At 37.3% G+C, this 21,692-nt stretch overlaps 1 protein-coding gene across 9 annotated transcripts in view; it reads left to right on the top strand.

Annotated features, from left to right (window-relative positions):
• Positions 1–21,692, top strand: part of LOC132372058 (platelet glycoprotein 4) — a 258,202-nt gene that overhangs the window by 174,605 nt on the left and 61,905 nt on the right. For 8 of the 9 annotated variants that reach the window (XM_059934065.1, XM_059934054.1, XM_059934064.1 and 5 more), the window contains exon 1: positions 6,685–6,885. The exons of the other annotated variant lie outside the window; for it this stretch is intronic. The gene's annotated coding sequence lies outside the window, so the exon portion shown is untranslated. Of the gene's footprint in view, positions 1–6,684; positions 6,886–21,692 lie in introns of those variants that run through there. 9 annotated transcript variants of the gene reach the window in all.

The raw sequence follows: 21,692 nt of genomic DNA, 5'->3' as shown, positions 1-21,692 counted from the left end.
TCTGATTATTAGCTGATTATCATGTGATAACATCAAAACAAAATTTCATAAACAGAAAGTGCTACAACATGTAAGTAATAATTATAAAAAAACCAAAGCTCTGTGTCTGATTTAAAAACCAGTGGGACATCTGCTTGGTTGCTACCATAATTGGCCACCAGCCTGTTGTTTTGTTGTGCTAGAAGGACTTTATGTCCTGTGGATATTATTTGCTCTTGGTCCAGGGGGACTCAAGTTTCCATTAGATTACAAGCTCTATACACAGAGCCAGATGTGTGCAAGACTCTTGCACAATTTCTAAGTCACTTAAAATTTTTTTGCTTTTAGTATTAGGTTCATTCAGTTTCCTTTGGTCCTTCCTCCATGAGAACTAATCATCTCCCTGGACTTCCAGTCTCTAAGATGTCACTTGTGTTGTGAATCTCCCTGCCACAGTCTTGTGAAAGCTTTGTAGGATAACCCAAATGAAAAAGATAAATTGACGTTGCAATAAGCGTTCACTCCTGTTCACATTGTACTCAGTTCCACTCAGTCACTCATTCATTTATATAATCTGTCATTCAAGAAATGTTGTTTCAGCACCAGCTGAAATATGCCAGTCATTGAGCTAGACGTGTTCTCATATGTTAACTGAAGAATAAGTGTTCATGTTAGGGTGTAGAATAATTTCTAGAATAGCTTCAATTTAAACAGTTTATCAATTATTCTTCTTCCCCTTTCCTCACATACCACAACAGCAAACTCCGTTGATCTTACCTTCTAAATATTTCACAAATCCAGGTTTTTTCCTCCATTTTTTTCAATCATTTTAGGACGTTATCATTAAAGTCAGTAATAGTTGCCTTGTGGTTTCCCCACATCCATCCTTACTTCTCTTTAATCCATTTACCATGAAGCTATCAGAGAGCTTGTTTTTAAATGTTATTCAGATCCAATCATGTACTTCTCTTGATTAAAATTTTTCAAAGGCTTCCCGTTGTTCTTAGGATAAATCCCTACAAATCCCTGTGACATCTGGTTCTTCCCCAACTCTTCTGCCTCATCTCATATTACTCTTCCCTGTCCTCTTTCATCCAGTCACATTGGTCTTCTACCATGCTCCTTCCTGACCATGGCAGCCTCCTTAGAGTTGCTGGACCCCTACCTTTGAATGTTTTCCTAATTCTTTGCCACTTAAAAGTAACTCATTTTTAGATATTTGTGTGTGTGTGTGTATGATATATATGATATACATATAAATATATTATATGTCAATATTTATATATGGTTGAACTAAATGGTAAATAAAGGGCCAAAGTTAATGCTCTCAAGTATCTTATTGTTTAGACAAGCAGTATTTAAGACATCTTAATATATTATAATAAACTGAGATAAACAAGGATAAATTTTGAAGGAATTTACACTGTGATAAGCTGAGAGGTCAGAGAGACTTCCCTAATATATCTATATATAGGCTTCCCTATATAATATGTATATTAATATACATAAACAATCAATATCTGCATATAGCCATATAGATATATACACACATACATATAAACAAATGCATACAATATATAGATGTATACATATATGCACATGTATATACATATATAAACAAATACATACAATGTATATATACATATATGCACACATATATATACATTCAAATGTATATGTATATTACGGAAAACTCTCTGATCTTTTAGCTTAGCTTATCACAATAAAACTTTCCTTCATTATTTATCCCACTTTATGATAATACATTATGATTTGTGAAATACTGCTTGCCTCCCTTCACTAAACAATAAGATGCTGAGAGCACAAACTTTGGCCCTTTATTCACCATTTTTTCTCAAAAGAGTAACACAATACCATACACATAAACAGAATCTCAATGTGTTTTGCTGTTGGATGGATGAATGATTAAATGATCAACCATCCACCTTAGAAGGGAAGAATGTTGCTTTGGAGCTATAATATTTCATTGCAAATTATATGTTTAACTAATTTTTATTGGAGTATCCTTCACACTGCAAATTATTGGTAAGGCTTTTACAACTAATGAAGATGACATTGGAAGGGAGAAAAAAAATAAAGATATACAACTGAGCAATAATTTTAGACTTCAAAGACTTAAGAGGACTACTCCATTAGATCATTTTTAATAGTATAGATTTCCATCAATCCTCATTACTTTTGTTTTTTTAAAAAATATTTATTTCTTTCTTTTTGGCTGCGTTGGGTCTTCGTTGCTGCACGCGGGCTTTCTCTAGTTGCCTCGAGTGGGGTCTATTCGTCGTTGCAGTGTGCGGGCTTCTCATTGCAGTGGCTTCTCTTGTTGTGGAGCACGGGCTCTAGGTGTGCGGGCTTCAGTAGTTGTGGCATGTGGGCTCAGTAGTTGTGGCTCGTGGGCTCCAGAGCACAGGCTCAGTAGTTGTGACCCACAGGCTTAGTTGCTCCGCGGCATGTGGGATCTTCCCAGACCAGGGCTTGAACCCATGTCCCCTGCATTGGCAGGTGGATTCTTAACCACTGCAACACCAGGGAAGTCCCAATCCTCATTACTTTGGATGACAAACATAAAGCCAGCATTCACCTCTAAAGTCAGCTTTGAGAGGAAATGGTGGTAAAACCTTTACCTCAGGCTGATGTTTGGAATAAAGACATTTCACACACGTATAGATTTGAGGAGAGCAAGGTAAGCAGAGAAGATTAATATTAAGACTTTTTCTCCATTGTATATTCTTTCTTCCTTTGTCACAGATTAGGTAAGTCAGAGGAAAACAAATATCGTATATTAACACATATATGTGGAACCTAGAAAAAATGGTACAGATGAACTTATTTGCAGGAATAGAGACGCAGACGTAGAGAATGGACATATGGACATGGAGGGGGGTAAGGGTGGTGGGATGAATTGGGAGATTGGAATTGACATACATACACTACCATGTGAAAAACAGATAGCTAGTGGGAACCTGCTGTATAGCACAGGGAGCTCAGCTCGGTGCTCTGTGGTGACCTAGATGGGTGGGATGTGGGAAGGTGGGAGGTCCAAGAGGGAGTGGATATATGTATACATATAGCTGATTCACTTTGTTGTACAGCAGAAACTAAACACAATATTGTAAAGCAACTATACCCCAATTTTTTAATGAAAAGACTTTTCCCCAGCTTTTCTGCAAGAAAATGGTCTTTACAAAGAATGTTTGAGTGAAATTATTTATTCCATGCTAACATGGGACAGCAAACAGACAAACAGAAAAGCCTAGAAAGAAGGGTGTGTTACTAGAATCAGTGAAAAATTAGTCCTCAAAATGTCTTTCAGATCCTAAATATATACTTTACACAAGCTGATGATAATCCAAGGGTGTTTTTCAAATGTGTTTTTCCTAAAAACAAGTTAGCAAGGTTCACATGTTAAAATATATTGGTGAATATTCTCATTGTTTTCAAGTGTGTACAGGGGTTTATGCCAAAATCTCCTGACTAAGGCCACAACCATTCCTTCCCTGTTATGTTACAGAGCCAGGGACTCAAGAACAGATTGCCGTTAACACTTATACAGTGGACAAGAATATAAACACAGGGGTGAATCACTGATTTAAAACTTGAATTTTTCTGAAGGGAATTTTTTTTTTTTTTTTTTTTGGCTGCGTTGGGTCTTCGTTGCTGCACGCGGGATTTTCTCTAGTTGCGGCAAGCAGGGGCTACTCTTCATTGTGGTGCGTGGGCTTCTCATTGCGGTGGCTTCTCTTTGTTGCAGAGCATGGGCTCTAGGCGCGTGGGCTTCAGTAGTTGTGGCACGCGGGCTCAGTAGTTGTGGATCGCGGGCTCTAGAGCGCAGGCTCAGTAGTTGTGGCACACAGGCTTAGTTGCTCCGTGGCATGTGAGATCTTCCCGGACCAGGGCTCGAACCCGTGTCCCCTGCCTTGGCAGGCAGATTCTTAACCACTGCACCACCAGGGAAGTCCTGAAGGGAAGTCCTGAAGGGAATTTTTTTAAAGCATCATATTATTAATTGAAAAGGCCTAAACACGTTCAGCAGGACATAGTACTTAGGGATGAAGTCATTGCTGTTAATAGTATTTGATGAAGCACCCTGGATGGTGCCGGTCGGATGGAGAAGAGGTATCTGCAAGAGAGATGGCACCCTGAGGGCGTCAGGGAAACAGGATCTGGGGGCTGGGGCACTGGGAAGGACAGAAAATATGATTGTGACTACTGCCACTGTAACCATGATGCTATGTGTATGGATGGATTAAATTGATTGCTGTTCTGAGAAAAAAATTTCACATAGCAATGGGACATTTCGCAATAATGTCTTGTAAAGAACATACTATCAACAGCTGGCAAAAGCTGCTGTTAGCAGCAGGACTGTTGGTTCAACTTTCATGCCTTACAGTTTATGGCACTCATTGTGCAACAAAAACTGGGAGAGGCTTTGATTTTGCCTAGTTTAATACTTTAGGTTAATAAACACTTGAAAGGCAACCAATTTGGGGTGAAAAAGTCCTAGGTTTAATTAACATCCTGTGATGAAATGTTTAATTTTGAAGATAGTTGCTGAAGAATGACGATTCTTTGGTTGAAGAGGGTCAGAGGTCTTGTCGGAGTTAGTTACCCCAGAGCCCAGATATTTTTTAGCTCAATCCACCACTATTCTTCCCTCTCCCTCACCGCCCACGCTTCAGAAGTCAATGCCAGCAGGGAGTGAAAAATTTAATGATAATGAATATATAACTCATAGAAAGGAAATTCCACACTTCCTATTCTTATTTATCGGACATAATCCATATTCAAAGATAATGGTGCGTTGGGTGTGGGCATGCTATGATACTTACTATGATTCATAGAAAGTATGCGTGGTCCTGAGTTCACTGAATTTGTGGTTTGTCCTTTGTCCTCTTTGATAAAACATTTTGTTTAACAAGTTCCTAGTTCAAGTAATAGAAAAACTTTTTATACATATAGAACATTTTTTTTTTTCCTATAAGGAAAGGGGTCACGTTCTATGATAGATGAGAACCTGGCCTTCCCTCTCATGCCAAAATCTCTCTGATCTCCTGACCTCACCAGCTGACTCCTTGCCAACTGGATGTCACTCCCCTATGCCAGTTATCCAACCTCCGACTGCCAAACATGATATTAATGGCTGAGAAGGGGCCATGAGACTGACCCTCAAGGCTCTGGTAGGTCAAACTCTGCTTATGCAAACTGACAAGGACAAGTTGAAAAAAGTAAGTGCAAGAGATGAGAAATATCTCTGGTTGTAAGGTTGTGCCTTACAGATCTTCTGTCTTTTCCTTGTATTAGGGACATAATGCTTCTGGGGATTTCCTGGTGTCATAGCAATACTCCATAGGGACCATTTCTGTACTTTTCCTAACTTTGTTTGAAAAAAATTAAAGCAGGCTTGACATTCATTACTCATAGGATGGTTACTCTGACACAGATAAAGTGTGGATGAAATTCATTTTTAACCCGTAACTATATTTTAGGGTGGGAAAGAAACATGCTTTCAGTCAAAACTGTATGAGTTAGACTCTCATATGAACTACTTATTAGCCATGTGTCCATTGTCAATATTTATCCTTTTGAGTTTGTTTTCTTTTCCGTAAACATTTGGACCTAAAAACATTAACTTGATTTGAAAGGATATTTGGGGATTAGGAAAAGAGAATGAGATTATACAATACCTAATTTAGCAAAGTGCCAAGCATGTAGACAGTGCTCAATGCATGGGATCTATTATCAAGATATGAAAATACCAGGTTTGGTAATTTGAAAAAAGTCATTCTCTTTCCTGGGATGATAGATAATATAGTAGGTAAGATCAGCTTCATTTAGAAAGTGGTAACTCCAAAATCCATCATTTTTCTCTAATGCCATTCTGTAAAGACAATATTAACTGAAAATAACTAATACCTCAAAATCTCAGGAAAGCAGCATGACTTTTCTAGTTTCTCTAGTCATATTGTTCTAATATATTATTATAGATCCTTAATGTATGAATCCCAGGAGGTGACTTATTGTTAGAAATCTTGCCATTATAGCTTCAGGGTAATAACTTTAATCATAGAGTCTGCTCAGGCTGAGGGTAGAGCCTTATTCATATGCTTACCAACAGGACTAAGCAAAATTCAATTTAAATCTACTACATTATACACCTATACCAAAAGATTAACTTAAAAACGAAGCACCCTGGCAATGCATGACACTTTCTGCCTTGTTAATTGAGGCAAACCAAAATGGACCAAATTACTACTTAAACCATGTAGGATAAAAAATACTAGAAAGTTTACCAAATAGATATTCACGTTTCAGGGACTCATCTGCAAAATTTCCCCACAAAAGTTTGTTGAATAAATATTTAATATTCACTATTATGTTTCTTTCATACTCAATCAAGCAAGGAAAATTCAAACCTGTCTCTATACTATCACAACAAATGCTAATCATAGAGGGAAGCAAATTGATTGTTTAAGATTGATTATCTGAATTCCCATGTTTCATAAGCAAAGCAGTTATCTGTTAAGGGGCATAACAGGTTTTAAAAGAAAAAGGATTAAGGGTTTTATTTTCCTCACCTGAGGCACAAAATGAGTAAGATTTTTTTCAAGTTAATTTTCATTTCATCTGGCTCAGGTGTCAGGGATCTATATTTATCTCGGTTTAGGCATGCGTCCGAAGCGCTGGAAGTCTCAGGATGTCAATGGCTTTCACATGTCAGGATAACCTTAAAGACAGAGGAATGGTCAAGACCCTGAGCCTCATTTCTGAGTTCTCAGCTGCTGTGCTGTGGAAATCATGTGTTTATTTTCTGCGTCTCCTCCTACAACAGTCACTCTGAAGCCAGTTTTAAGATCCTACATCTGGGCAAGCAAGCTCCTCTAGAAGTTGGTGAGCACAATTATTTGTTTAGGGGTGTGGCTATAAATGTCTTTGTGGTTGATGGACTATCATCTAGTAAATATTAGTAATTGTTATTTCTAACTCCTTAAGAAGATAAATATTAACTGGTATAATAATTTAGTTTATGATGCTTCTTTTAACAGAGTTATAAACTTTCAACTAAATGGATAGACTTAACACAAATTTTTCATTTCCACTAGTCTCTCAGTTCATCCTATGAAATTTCCATTTGCATATATTCATACCTTTTGTTTAGAAAGTATCAGAAGCTTGAACTAATTATTTTAAAAAGGACAATTTTAGTGGAAATTTTTCTTCCTTCAGATTCTCTTAGTTGATCTGGCATGTCCTAATCTAAACTGATTTCTTATTTTATTTAAATTTCTGTACATCTTCTTTTAAAATTGTTACTCTTTTGAAAAGGATGCTCTAAAATTCTGACCAATTCAATTTTTTGCTTCCAAACTGGAAAAACATTTTTTAAATGAGACTAGAAGTTGAATGACCTGTGTTCATGGGAGAGAAAAATGCTTTTTGGTGTGTTGTCAAGACTGATAATTTAAAAGACTCAACCCTCTTTACAAACTGACTCCTAGAAGGAAAAAAAAAATCATTCCATACGTAAGCTTATCGATCACTAGTGATCATAGAAATTGTATTGACTGTGGGCACCAGATATTTGAGGGGAGGGGGTTTTGTTACATAGCAGAATTTTTGTTACATGGTATGTTTCATACAATGGCTATATAAGACCAGGAAACACTTCAAAGAATGATAATGACTTACTCAGACAGGAAACTTAAGGATATACTTATTTAGAGACAAAATTAAGTGCTGATACCAAAAAAAGCAGTTCCCTCTGCCTCTCTATGCTATGCTACAAAGTCTGAGAATGAATTGGACAGGTTTCTTTACCTTTAAAGGTCATTTCCTTTTATTCTTTGGAGAATGGTTTCTTGGAGCTGTGCTGAAGTCAGGGGAAAGCATTCTAGACTGATACTTATAAAAGTATTAACTTCTTGTTCACTTCCTGTGAGAGAATTCAGAACTCGGGATCAGATGAAGAGAAATAGGCAACCTGTCTTGTTCTCAGGTATACCTGACTAAGTGATGGAAGTGGGATTTGTGGGGCAATATATGAGACTCCTGCAATCCTGACAAGGGGAAAGGAGAGATATTTTCAGATGAGGTACAACACAAACTGTAACTATTTGGAATCAGATCCTTTTGTAAAGGACAATCAGGACTTTGCAATGAACTGTTCTGAGAGTTTCAGAAAGAAAACAAACACCTGAGGATAATAAAACGATTTTCACCTGGGAAAAGGAGGTTAGCTCCTGAACTCAGAAGAATCGTTAGGAAAAAAAAAAGAAAAGAAAAAGGAAAAAGCAAAAGGCTTTAAAGTGCTAACAAATTAGTGGCAAAGACCACGTAAGACTGCAGAGTGGACCAATCAAATGAAAGAATATGTTTTTCTTAGAGCGAAAAAATACATAGTAATATATTGCTGTTGATGTGACTAGGGCTAGTTTTGCTTTTAGCACAGATTGCTGATTGAGATGACTAATTAAGGAATTTAATAGTCTTAGTATTTACAAACGAAGCGTCACAGTTGAATTCTTTCAAAAAATTCATAAAATTTTGAAATGAAAAAGAAATGCTTTAAAATGAAAAGTGTTTTTTATTGGTCAGTTGTTTATATGTTTTTGATGCTTTTGGATGAAAATTGAAAAGTGTGTCGCCACTTTACTACAACCTAAAAGATCTGGAGTAAGAAGCAGGGCGTTGCTGGTGGAGGAGTGATGCTATTTCCATATCAGCTTCCTGGAATCCGAAATAATGCCTAATCCAAAATGATTCTCTCAATCGCAAACAATGAATTGTCAGGAAAAGGAAATAGTCTAAAGCTAGCTTAAGTGCACAGGGAATAAAAAAAGAAATATAGTTTAGTAAATAGTTGTACTGTTTCGTGTGTTTTATGTTGAAGTATATAGATATTGGCTAAGCCACTGGAAACTTTTTTCCATTACAAAGGGCAGTTAGTAGGTATGCCAGTGATTCCACAATGAACTTTCTAGCCATTTCTTTATGGAGAAGGTTAAGGTGAATTCTGCTTTGTGTCTTCTGACAAATTTAGTCCTGTGGAGAATAAATAACACTTTTAAATTGGTGCTTGATAGGACACTGTTAATAGTTTAAGATGTTTTGAAATATACCCAGAGACCTTTGTCACACAAACACTAGCATCTGAAGGAGGAAATGACAGAAAATTGGCAAACATTCTGGAGGGGACATAGCAGACAGCTTGGCTACTTTCATCAAGGTCTCCAGAGTGTGCTCAAATAGAAAAGCATTGTTCACCCTTCAGTGTTTGTGAAGTTTAAAAGTGGAATGAGAACAGTTTTAAGAATGATTAGTTTGATCTCTTAATGTTGTTTTTTTTCTTATTAAATCTTCCAAACTTATTTCTCCCACTTTAATTTTTAGGAAATCAAAAAGGATATTAGTAGTCATGAGAACGCAGTCTTACTGAAATTCATTTGGAGGCTCGCTTTGTTCTATGTGGAACTTCATCATTACTCTATTTGAAATGTAACAGATGCTATTGTAAGGGGTCTTTCTTGTGTCTCACTCTAGGAAGCTTTAGAAATGAAGTAATAAAAGGTTATTCAGTACAATGGGCCCAAAGCATGGACCCCTAAACACGTCTTGTCAGAGCAGGCATACATTTTAATAAGTGGGATCTTTTCTACAAGTATTCTTACTTTAAGACAGAACCCTAAAACAGCAAAAAGCTATTTTGTTTGGATACATAATGGAGTCACTATCTTTCAGATACACTTATTCACTGATGCATTTGTTGAAAAATATTTATGAGCACTTACTGTGTGTCAGACAATGTTGTAGGCTACAGAGAACATTATTAGAAATCTTATTGTGCTGGACACTTATAAGGATCCAGGATCTTTTTTTCAGGTGGTGGTTCTACATTTTGTTTATATGGAATGAAACTTTTTGATGAAAATTAAAAAAGAAAAAGTTAAGTTAGTAATTGATGAAGACAGAAGTTGAATTCTGTGGATACTTTCCCACCACTGCCCACAAACAGACCCCTTAAGCAGCGGTCAGTCTCCTGAAGAAAATAGGCCATTTTTAAGTGACTTAAAAATAATGCTATATGTACAGGAGGAGTTGAAGGAAGATACCGGGCAGAGTTAGCTTCTTGCCATTGCCTTTCCAAATGCATAATTGACTCTTAAAATTCTAAGTAACTAACATACAGCACATGGAAATACCTCCAGAAAAAAAGAACTGCACTGTGCACTAGGAAGCCTTAGGTTTCATAGCTTCCTAAATTTATTTCTGGTTGAACTATTTTTGTCTGAAATGGGGAACATATATAATCTAAATTGTAGCTGAGTCTCTTGGTTAGGGGGAAGACCTCTAGTTTGCATGGAAACCTCTAGTTGATATGAGCCCCATCCTTTTAAGAGCTGCTTGGTCAAAAGTCACATGCAAGCAGACAGGTAGACAGGCAATTAGAATGCAAGAGAATGTGAGCTGTGATAAGGGCAATGCTCAGTGATAAGGGCTCTGTTTGGTGAAAAGGGCTCTGTTCACAGAACTTTGCTATTAGGTAGAGTCTACACTTCCTGCTGTGCTGTAAGCTCCATGAAGTCAGGAGTCATTTGTAACTTAGTATCAGCAATATCCAATGCCCGACACACAGTAAGCACTCAACAGACAGATTGTATCCATTTATTCAAAAATAGGTCTAAATCTTTTTTTAAATTAATTTTTATTGGCGTATAGTTGCTTTAACAATGTTGTGTTAGTTTCTGCTGTACAGCAAAGTGAATCAGTTGTACGTATACATATAGTCGTTCTTTTTTAGATTTCCTTCCCATTTAGGTCCCCAGAGATCATTGAGTATGGTTCCCTGTGTTACACAGTAGGTTCTCATTAGTTATCTATTTTATACATAGTAGTGTATATATGTCAACTAGGTCTAAATCTTTTCTAACCCAAAATGTTCACCTTCCAGTGAGGTCTATGAATAGAATTTTAAGAATTTTTAGTCATTTAAAATAATTTAAAATCTGTTTTTTTTTTTTACCCATCTCTTATGCTTAGCACTTTTTAAAATATCCAAATTGACATAAATCTCTACTATAAAGTAATACATAGATGTGTGCAGTTTTTTGAGTGAGAAATTCTCAGGTAGGTAGTTTCATAGACAATCACCATCACTAGCACCAACCCCGCCTTTCCCAGCATGTCTGTTTTTGTTTGTTTGTTTTTTTGGTGGAGGGGGGTGTATAGGGCAATCATCTATTAAAATGATAGGGTAGATCATCTATTAAAATTAATTATAAAATTTAACAGAGAAACATTCGATATTTCACATTACACTAAGTATGTAAACTCACAGACAGGGATAATTTCTCAGTGAGTCAAGTCTATGAAGCTCATTCAATCTCAGCTAATGCCACTGCAGCTTTAGTCCTTTTCCCCAATCTACATGGAAAGCTTAGATGCGCTTGCTTGTGTGTTCAGTCTCTTAGATGTCTTCACTACATGTACCAAGTTTCTGGATAAAGCCAGAGAAGAGCTCTTTGCTCAGTTGTTCCACTCTGGGTCCAATGGTCCTCTTTAAGATTTGCTAACAGGCAACGAATAGATTTTGATTTATCTACTTCTTACTTGTTGGGAAACCACAGTATGTATAGTAGTTGTTCTTTGCTAGCCTGATCACACATGCCTCCAAAACCCTCCCTTGGGGTGGATGTAGAAGCCAGTGGGTAGTAGAGATGCAGACATCATTATCTGTTCTCTTCCTCAGTTCATTGGTCAGAGTTCCTTCCAGACCTCGTTGAGAGTTTCTTTGCCTCCAGTTAGCCAACCTTCTGTGTTTTGCATTCTTATACTGCAGTCCTATTACAGTATTTCAGCGAAATTCTATGTTTTACCAGACGAAGTCAGGAAAAACAGGATTAGGCAAGGAAAAAAGTAAATTCTAATACTGAGATGCAAGCAGAAAGGAAGCTTACTATAATGACTCCTGCTATCTTCTCTACCCCATTAATATTCCTCCTGAGTATGAAAGATGACATTTTGTTTTCTTTCTCACATCTCCCATGCAGAACTCTGTACATAGTAACAGCAAGAGCATTTCTGAAGCTGCAATCCTATAGAATAAAGAAAAGCCATTGAAACCATCTGAATGGGCTTTTGTGAGAAGAAAACTTGGTTAATAATTATTTACCATGGCAGAGCAGCAGCTATGAAGCTTGGCTTTTTTCTGCGGCTTAAGGCTAGAAGTCAACTTTTAGCAGGTCTCCCGACGTTCACATTTGTTCATGGCAAAAGCTGCAAACATTGGAAGTGGGAATAGTTCTTGGCACAATCTTAAACCAAGATCCACTCATTTTTATAAGTGAGGACTCTGAGGCGCATAGAAGTGAAGTGAGCTTTTATGTCCTGGCCTAGCCATTGGATTGTCATTCTCGTTTCCCTTTCTGCAGTTTTTCTAGGTACCCCCTTCCCATCAACACCAACATCTAGTTTTTACGGTTTCAACCTATAACCTAGATGTTGAAGAGACCCAAATCTACTTTTCATGACCCCAGTCTCTTCCCTGGGCTTTAAAGAGTTTTATTTTAGTTGCTAGTCTTTTTTTTTTTTTAATTTATTTATTTTTTTAAATTTTTGGCCGTGATGGGTCTTCGTTTCTGTGCGAGGGCTTTCTCTAGTTGCGGCAAGCGGGGGCCACTCTTCATCGCGGTGCACGGGCCTCTCACTATCGCGGCCTCTCTTGTTGTGGAGCACAGGCTCCAGATGCGCAGGCTCAGTAGTTGTGGCTCACGGGCCCAGTTGCTCCGCGGCATGTGGGATCTTCCCGGACCAGGGCTCGAACCCGTGTCCCCTGCATTGGCAGGCAGACTCTCAACCACTGCGCCACCAGGGAAGCCCTTCCCTGGGCTTTAGACTCATCTATTTATGTGCCTGCTGGTCAAGTTCTAGGCATGGATGCCCTCCTCTTGAGCTGAAAGTATCTAACCTCTTTCAACACATAACCTTGTTACTCTGTTCTGATTCATGTTGTGCATTTTATGCTCAAAATTAAATTGTAAACAAACCCAAGAGTGGTGTGTTTCTTACTCTGCTTGAATCTCTTGTAATGTTCAGTAAAATATGTGCACATGCATGTACTGCAAATACTTTTAAATAAATAGGATGGGTTAAATTAAAAGAGCTAATTATAACCTACTGGTGGGCTCAGGGCACTCTGATAATAATTATGCAAAATGCCTAGTATTCAATGAGAGGCAGTGTAAATTATTGGTTGAGATGCACTCGCAGCTAGATTGAAAAGGTTTGAAACTTGGCATCTGCCACTTTCCAGCTCTGTGACCTTGGGCAAAATAGTAAACCTCTTTGTGTCTCTGCTTCCTTGTCTGTTAAATAAGAGTAATAAAAGTACCGTCTTCATGGGTCAGTAGTTCAAAATAAACAAGTGACTATACGTAAAATACTTACACAAGTGCCTTGCACAGGTGTTATAGAAAGGTTAACTATTATTATTTAATTCTCACAATAATTTAAAATAGGCAGTGTTACCCTCACATAAGACTGAGTAAACAGACTCACAGAGATTAAGATACTGGCCCAGGGTCCTGCAGCTAGTTTTTGAAAATGCTAGATCGAACTATCCTCTGCCCCCACCCAAATCTCTTTATTTCTTCTCCATTCTTTCCTTTTATCTTGTTACTCCAAGCCTGAAACCTAGAATCCATTTTTGATTTTTTACCTCTCTACCTAGCTCATTACTCACCAAAGCTTAGCTCTTCATGCTACCTTCTAAATACCTCCTCATCTCTACTAAATATCTCTGAAATCTTTCCCAATGTCTTCTTCCTCAACCACTGCATGAATTCAGACCATATCATCTCCTACCTAGATTATTTCAAAAGACTTTCTCATGCCTTAGCTCCAATCTCTCCTCCATGGTACACCACAGCCATCTTCCTAAACCCAAATTTTGTCATACACTCCTTCCCTAAAATGCCTAAGCGATTCTATATTGCTTTCAAGATAAATTCCTGAGAGAATGAATTCCTAGGTATTCAGGCACAACCCTCAGTGGTATATTATGCATTATGTTAGGGTTTCATGATGTCATTTGTGCCCACCTCTTCAATGTCCTTTCTTGGCTTTTCTAAAACTCGTATATTGAACCAAAGCCATACGCAACTATTTATATTTCCGTAGTTTTACGTTTTCTTATGCATGTGTATTTTGGGGGTATGCCTTTGATCCCTTTGCTGTCCTTTCACATCCTTCCATGACCCACCATTTTTCTCCCCACCTGGGTGTAGGTGTCACAATGTCTTATAATTGTCTGTTTACAAATCTGTCTTCCTAGGCATGCTGTGAGCTACTTGCAGGAAAATATATCAGGTTTTTGTTTTGTCGAGTCTCTCACTTTATCCCAATTAAAAGTCCAGGCTAAGAATGAATAAGGAATTTATTTTATTTTACTCTTGCAAGGGCTACAGGTTAATGAAACATGTGCGAGTGTCATTGGAGGAATAAAAACATAAATGAAAAGCAAAGTTAATGATTCAAACTGTTCTAGGAGAGTAGCTTCAAAAGTAATCTGAAATTTTCAAAAATGGGAAAGAGTTTGATAGGGGAAATGATCCAATATGAGAACCAGTAAAGATCATTGCAAAAAGACTGCAGGCAGAATTTGCTTATTTTCTGGGTTGTGACCTGGCTGTGAAGGGAGCCAGATCAGAAGTTGGTTCAGGTTGCAGGCGTGATTGCCTGGCAGGTGCTTGCCATGTAGGCAAGAGGTTGAGGGCAAGATAAGATTAGGGGAGGACGTGTACTATGATGGGTAAGCCAAGTTCAGAGTCTGGTCTGGTTTTAAATTCTTCCTTCTCTTAGAAAGTAAGGACTAGCAAGTGAGTGCTAGAAACTAGAGAGTAAGAAGGGTTATCTCATGGCACTCAGCTCAGTTTTAACAGTTGTTTAAATCAGATTAGATTTTAGCACAGTAGATCTCAAAAAATTGGTGTGCATGAGAATAACCAAGAATGCTTGTATGATCAGGCCACGCAAGATGGTTGTTCTCTTGCTCTCTGTACATCCACTGCTCAACCAGTCCCTGCCCACCTACATCCTACTCACATGACTGACCTTCCCTGTTAATCAATAAGTGCCTACAAACTTGTCCCAGGCCCCAGCTAGCGATTGTTCTAATCTGTAGATCAGAACATCTCCACCAAGATAGCTTATCAAAGGGGGAAGTGAAGGATGTGCTCCTCTGCTGGTTTCCATGGTAACCAATGACCCAACCTGATGTCAACTGGTAACCTCCCTCTCCGCGCCACCCCTGCACCCAGCAAAGACTGCTGCCATGTCCTGCTCATTGTCTGCCGCACTGTCACTCCAGGACCTTGCTTCAGACATGTAAGGTCCCTCATCCATTGAACCACTGATGTCTCTGTCACTGACTCCAGGCTGTTTCTTCAGTCTTGAGGCTGGGCAAGCACAGGGCTTGCAGGACTGCGGGGTGAAGCCCAACACTGCTTAACTCAGTACTCATAGTGCCTGCTTTTAAGAAACTCATTGTTGTTATAATTATCTTCATCATCATTACTCTTATTGTTTTCCTAATCTACATTTGTACCCTGTTCTTCCCACCTCACTGATTACGTAAAATTTTAATCCCTTCTAAATACTGACTTTGTCTTAATCCCTTCTAAGTCATTAAAATTCACCTACTATTATCTTGATAGCCCTTTCCTGGGAGGGTCCCTAGTTCCCTAGTGATACTATGCTATTCTTTTGTGCTCTTTTACAGTTATAAGAATAGTATAATATCTTCAACATAGTGGCTGGGACTTGGTGATTCAGACTTAAAATTCTCTTCTAGCTATTGATACTTTTGAAACAGGGTTATAAAGCTCTTTGATGTTTCATGGTCCCTCGGCTGATGATCTGCCCCTCCCTGTGCCCTGGCCTGTGGTCCTCATCTCAGCAGGATCTTTTACTCCATACTTGAAACAGCTACTTTTACCTCAAAATCTTTGTCGTGTCACTTTGCACACCCCATAATAATCTCTCCTGTTCGTCATCACTATGTCATCTTCTAATTTTCCTTCTTTGAAGTTCTATTTACTCTGTTCCAAAATTCTAGGCAATTATGCTACCGAATATGTCAGAGTCTCCTGATAACATTGGCATGAGGAGTCAAGCTTTTTAGCTGCCTTATTACTGTACATGCCCTTCAACCAGGGACCACCAGGAACATGCCTGTAGTTGAAAAAGTTGAATTCATTACTTATTGCAAAGAGGGAGAAGTGTATACCATATGGAACCAATGGTGACTTCGTCTGAAGTGTTAGAAAGGATGTCTTATAGAATTTGAACTTCGGTTGAGTGATTTGGGGAGAGGGTTTAATGAAGTCGAGCATTGCTCTGAATTGAATCGTTAGGAAGCAGGGTAATTTTTACAGTTTGGTGCCTTAATAAGTCTTATCTAGGAAGAGGAAAGAGGAGACTGGTTGGGTAATGAAGCAGCGGTGACCCATATTAGGTAGGAAAGGGGGACATGTGGTGTCTGTGGCTTAGACAGTATTCATAATTGGTCTGTATTCAGACACAGTTACAGAGTGTCTTGTTTTTGTCTTGATTCTTCATGATCATATAGTGCCCTCATCTAGTGTCGATGTTCTATGAAATTGTTTATGCTCAACAAGAGGATACCAAGGCCAGGCTGTGAGTGCCAGGCCAGTGTCCAGAAACAACAAAACCTAACAGATAGCACTGGGCCAGGACCTGGATGTCAGGGGCTGTTTTCTCTATCTCATGATAAAATTTTTTGCTACTTCAGTAATTAAACCTACTTCCATGAAATCCACTTTCCACTACTTTGGCAATAAGATTTTCATACAGTTTCTTTGTAATTTCCTCCCTAAGTGCTACGGTATGCTCAACACATTGGGTATTTTAATACAAAATTTCATTCCCTTATGCTAGCAATACGATGATGACCAATAAGAACCACAAGAGAAGATTAATCTGGGTATAATAAAAGTATACAAATTGCTTAGGGAATTGATTAATTTTTTTGTACTTATACCATAAACACTGATTTGTTATATAAGTGAAAATATATACCATTGGCAGATAGGAAATAGATGGAATAAAATCTTAATTTTATTTAGTGAAAGTTACTCGTGAAGAAATTAGAGGGTCTTACCAATTACTACAGAGAGAAAGAGCTTAATAATCAGAGACTGTAGAATCTTGGAGTTGGGAAGGATCATAAATCAACATATCTCCAGAAATATACATGTAAGCTAAACTAATGTAAATGTGGTTAAAAAGCTTTCTGCTTAGACATTCTAGATGCCTCCTAAAATAAATGGGATAATCTTACTTTTTCTCTTACATAATAGACTATCATTACCATAAGTTTTGCTTAAAGAAAAGAACATCTTGTAAGTGATTCAAGTTCATGACTGAGTAATATTCAATATTTAAGTAATGTATGGATTTAAAATAGGTAGAACCATTGACAAATGTCCTGTGCTGATCATTCGCTTTGTAACTTGTCATAGGTCTGTAGAGGCAGTGCTGTGGGGCTCTGGGGAGAGGAGGAGGTGAGATGAGGCTGTATAAACTAGGCTTAGTCATGCATGAGAAAACATCTTTACATAATGTAATATTTAAGGTATTTAGAATATTGTTAAATATAACACTTTCTTTGACTTACACATATATGCTCTTTAAACATGAGCTATATAATCAATTCAAGGTTACAATCTCATATGTAAAATTAAGTTTCTTCATCTTTGAGTTTTTTTGATTGGTTTTAAAATAGAATTAAGACAGTACAAAAGAAATAGCTATTTATTTTCCAGCTCTGCTTTATTTATCATATTATCTTGTTAATAAGGAGAAGGTGTCTTGATTGAACTTCATGGAGTTTGCCCTTTAGTTACCCTTGAAGATATGATCTAAACAAAGAAAGATGCTCATTTTTCACTTTCTCCTTATGGTTTACCCTTTTGTATGATCCTATTTCATCTTTCCTGTTTTCGAGTAAAACATGTAGCTACATTTTACGTGAGCCAGAAATAATAATTTACTGAACAGGAAACTGAAATTGAGAAGTTAAAGTTCCAGTTAAACATTTTAACTTTTAATTAAACAACAAGGTTTAAATCATTTTAAAGATTACAGATGCCTGTCATGGGCCTAGAGGTGGGTTTATTCAAGCCTCGTACAACCAATGGCAGCACTTTGGATCCTTAAATCTGAATGGTTCAATAATTAAATTACATCCGAATCCTGATAACTGATTTAATTCTTTGTTAACAGTAATAAAGGAATAATACCAATAAATATCCATTGGTTACTTGGGAACTTATTATTCTTGGAGTCGATTTTATGTGCGGTCAAATTTGTATAATGTGCTTTTGGGTATGTATATTCTTTAATATTACTGTCTGGAAGTTTGCTGCAGATGAACATTTATTACTGCTTTTTGTCAAAAGGAGTATTTTGTGTACCCATTTTAGCAGTAGGTACCTATTTGAAATGAAAATAAAAGGATTAGAGTCAGTCAGTTTTCTTACCTGAAATATTCCTGCACATGGTGTGTTTCTGCAAATTCTTTACACATCACAGATATTCTCAAAGTAGTTATCGTATGACTTAAGCCAGAATAAAACGGCAGCTTTCTCTTTTTTGCTTACATATAATCCTTGCTTCTCAGAGCATATCAGGCTTGGAGGCAAACAGTGGCAATTGTTTTCAACTGCGAAAACCACCCAGATGATTTCTTGGAGAGTCTCCTTTCTTTCTGACTGTCTTTAGGCTTAGATTCTCTTTCTCTCTTATCCTATCCTTTTTGAACTGTCACAATGCATTTACGTTTTACACACCTACTGGCCAAACAAGATAAATTATAAATATGTTCAACAAAAAGTAGGTTCATATAATCATTTTATCCATTGCATCTTCCTTACAAGGGCCAGTTATTGACTCTAGACTAAGTAAATCAAATGATCGATGTCTCCTGCTTACTGTTCCGTGGCCGTTTGCATCAGAGCTCTCCATCTCCTGACCTTTGTTCCTCACCCTCAGCCCCGACATATTTTCCCCCAACTCAGGGGAAAGATGTCAAACACGGCCCTAATTCCACAAACCTCAGCCTGGAATGTGAAGTGGGGAAATTGAGAAATTAGGAGATTAACTACTTCTTAATATCAACTGAAGTCTGTGCTTGCTCTTGTTATCTGGTCTGCTGTTTGTAGAACAGATACTATGTTTGTCACTTCAACCAGACCCAATATAAAAGAAGTGCTAAGTCCCTCAGTTCCTGTGATCTTTAGTGTATTGTCTCTGCTTGTACCACGACTGTTACTTCAGTTTTTAGCCAGTTTTCATTGCTTCTCCTCCTTCTACCCCTGCTGTTATGCTCCAGAGTGCCATCAAAAAAACAGCAACAAACCTTAGCAAGCATATTTCTGCCACTCATGATGATGGCTGTAAGGGCTTGCTTTTTGTTTTTACAGCCCTCTTTCCAACGGCTGCCGCCATAAACTGCACCCATTTTCCCACTTATCCAAACTCTGTCTGAAGGTGGACACCTTCTCTTCATTAGACTGAACACAAGTCTTAGTTCAGAGCTATATGTCTTTCCAGTATTATTTTATTAGTCTTCTATGTAGATTCTCATCCCAATTTACTGCTTTTAATTTGACCCTTTAAAAGTGAAAACACTTATCCTGTCCCTTTCCCTGATTACAGTTACTTAACGATTCTGTTCTGCTTCCAGAATAAAGTTCACGCTCCTTGGAATATTATACAACGAGCTTCAACATCTGGTCTTCACTCATTTGTCTCACTTTTTGCTATTGCCCTAAAAATCAAGGTTTATGATTTTCCAAATATGTCATTCCTTCCTGCCTCTGAATTTACGCATGCTGTTCTTTCTGCTTGTACTGACCTTTCTCCCTCCTGTGTGATTAAAAAATGTCTTTTATCACTGAAGCCCTTCCATTATTTTATAGTCTAACTTCTCTCAACAAAACCACAATCTATTAAAGACCCTATGTTATTCATCTTAATGTCCCAGTGCCAAGTTCAAAGTCTGTATATAGTTGACGGTCAGTAAGTGTTCAGATGAATAAATTAGTTCCTGAACACCTTTCCTTTCTTTTAACCCAAAGCTTGGAATTGTGTTTACTTCTACTTTTTATAATTTCTCCCATGAAGGCTTAGTGAGGAAGCTTCAGTGTTTTTTTCCTGATAGTAGTTCCCAAATGTAAAAACTAGAGGTTACATGGCATTGGATAGACTTGAGTTCAAGTGTTAACTACCACATATTAGTTTTGTGACCTTGAATCAATTATGTAACCTCTCAGTGTCTCAGATTTCCGATCTGTAAAATGGCTACAAAATTATCTTATGGTTAAGATTTTAAATCAAACTATACATGAACAATTGGGAACACTCTTGTTTCCTCATCAGAAAAATAAATCATTTAAATTATTTTTAATACCCCTTTCAGCTTTCAGAATTGGGAGATATTAACTTGGTCTCTGTTCTCTTACTATCTGTGACACTGAAAAAGTAATTTCTAACATCTTATCTCTGCTTCTTAGCTAAAATGAAGCAGTTGTACCAGATGATCTATAAAGAATCTTCCAATGCTAGGTTTATTTGATCATTTATTATGTGAATCTATGTTTCTGTTTCCTTCCTTTTGTGTATATACTATTACACTAAAGTTTCCCAAGTACTTTTTTTTTTTTAATTATTGACAAATGAACATAATTTGAATAGGAGAAAGTGTTCTAGATTTACAGAGCAGGTGACTGGGAGCTCGTAAGCAACTGGCTAAATATCTTGGCCAAATTCCAAAGAAAGAATTGCATTCTTTGTGTTGACTTTCTGATTATAGAATTATATAGCAACTGTTTGTGAAGACATCAATAACATTTTTAGACTAAACAGAAATGATGTAAGCAAAATGGCCATTACAGGAATTTTGACACCCATCACTTACCAGAAACATGAATTTAAAGAACTATCCATGCACAAAAATACCTTCACAAGAGCTCAGGATTCCAGGTGAGGGATTATAGTTTCTGGGTGGAGGACGTACTGTATTTTAAAGAGATGTTAAGAGATACACAGTAGATGGCCTCAAACTTTTCAGTAAAGTACAAAATAAAGCTGTATCCTGAGAACATAGGTTTCCAGGGAAATTCTTAGGAAAATGAAGAAGCCACAACAAAGCCAAGAGAGTGAAGGCAAGAGTCACAAGATAGGAAAAAAAGTAAAGGATTGGTAAACATGGCTCAGTTCAAATATAATCTTGTTTAAAAATGTATGTGGTTGTCAAATGAATGTTTGTTATTAAAAAAAAACAAATGGTCAAATAGTATTTCAAAGCTTGAAGAAAAATAAAAAGACAATTGCCCTATTTTTCCCACCGTCTCCCATTCCCCATGTTTTTTTTCAAGGAGGACACTGAACTATTTCTAGATAACATACTTAAAGTGTTACTCCTTGATTTAAAAAAACAAATTGTTTTGTTTTACACAATTTCCTCCTGTGGAAGAGAAGGATCTAACTTTTATAGTTATCACACACAATACCACTCCACCCACCACATCCATATACATGCTTCTCATCTTCCACCCAATCAATGTAGTTATTTTTTAATATTATTGACTGTTTAAATCATTATTATGAATTTTCTGAGC

The sequence above is a fragment of the Balaenoptera ricei genome, chromosome 9, assembly GCF_028023285.1.
Source record: "Balaenoptera ricei isolate mBalRic1 chromosome 9, mBalRic1.hap2, whole genome shotgun sequence".
Taxonomy (NCBI): domain Eukaryota; kingdom Metazoa; phylum Chordata; class Mammalia; order Artiodactyla; family Balaenopteridae; genus Balaenoptera; species Balaenoptera ricei.
The sequence above is the reverse complement of the archived record's forward strand: the minus strand, read 5'-3'. Positions and strand labels throughout refer to the sequence as shown.